General features: G+C 41.7%; 1 non-coding gene across 1 annotated transcript; it reads left to right on the top strand.

Annotated features, from left to right (window-relative positions):
• Positions 1 to 252: 252 nt before the first annotated feature.
• Positions 253 to 371, top strand: LOC138706856 (5S ribosomal RNA). Its single transcript, XR_011334103.1, has one exon. It is a non-coding gene; the product is annotated as a 5S ribosomal RNA (ribosomal RNA).
• The last annotated feature ends 549 nt before the right edge of the window (positions 372 to 920 follow it).

Below are 920 nucleotides of genomic sequence, written 5' to 3'. Positions count from 1 at the left end.
GGCTTAACTTAGAATGCCGACTAGCTGTTTTATTAATCCCGTGTCAATCCAGCAGTGTGTGACGTTGAAACGTAACCAAACTGCCGTTGATAGATAGATTTATCATCTATCCCAATGACATCCAACGAGCTTGGTAATTTAGGTACAGAGTCTAAGCAGGCAGTTTACGTGTGTGTGTGAGCGAGTGCAGGTTTTATCGAGTGCACCCCAATCCCATCGTCCTCAAGTGCCTACAGATTACGCAGTTTCATCGGCAACGGCCATACCATGTTGAAAATACCGGTTCTCGTCCGATCACCGAAGTCAAGCAACATTGGGCGTGGTCAGTACTTGGATGGGTGACCGCTTGGGAACACCACGTGCCGTTGGCGATTTTTTTTTTTACGTCACTATTTCCAGCGTGTTCTAATAAGACTTATGGGATATTATGTTCCCTTCCCTATTCCAGCTATAGCTTGGATGATGACGCCGCTGCATAATTGTAGAGTAATTGATAATTCTTAAGTACTTGCAGCTCCGTATTGAAACTTATGACTGGTAGCATATTCATATGAGACGGTTCACTTCTCTGCGTTTTCTCGAAGAAGGGAATATGTATTCAGGGGATTGTGAACGTACCTCGCGCTCTCCCTAGAAGTTAGAGACATTTTAGGTAAAGAATGTAATATACTGTACATATATGGCTAATTAAAATCCCATTAGTTACTACATTTCAGTGGGTAGTACAAATTCCATAATGAAAATATCTCTGTCCTAGTAGTTGTATCCTTTAAAGAAGCTCGTTGTTTTCCCATGATGAAGGGCAGAACTTGGTCGGTAGAAATTTAAACAGACTGCATTAACAGACCAGGCGTTATTTCAATATCAGCGTTTAGTTTAGGAAATATAGCAATAGCGGAGTTGGGAGAAGTAGTTATAGC

This window comes from Periplaneta americana, chromosome 9 (assembly GCF_040183065.1).
Source record: "Periplaneta americana isolate PAMFEO1 chromosome 9, P.americana_PAMFEO1_priV1, whole genome shotgun sequence".
Taxonomy (NCBI): domain Eukaryota; kingdom Metazoa; phylum Arthropoda; class Insecta; order Blattodea; family Blattidae; genus Periplaneta; species Periplaneta americana.
The sequence above is the reverse complement of the archived record's forward strand: the minus strand, read 5'-3'. Positions and strand labels throughout refer to the sequence as shown.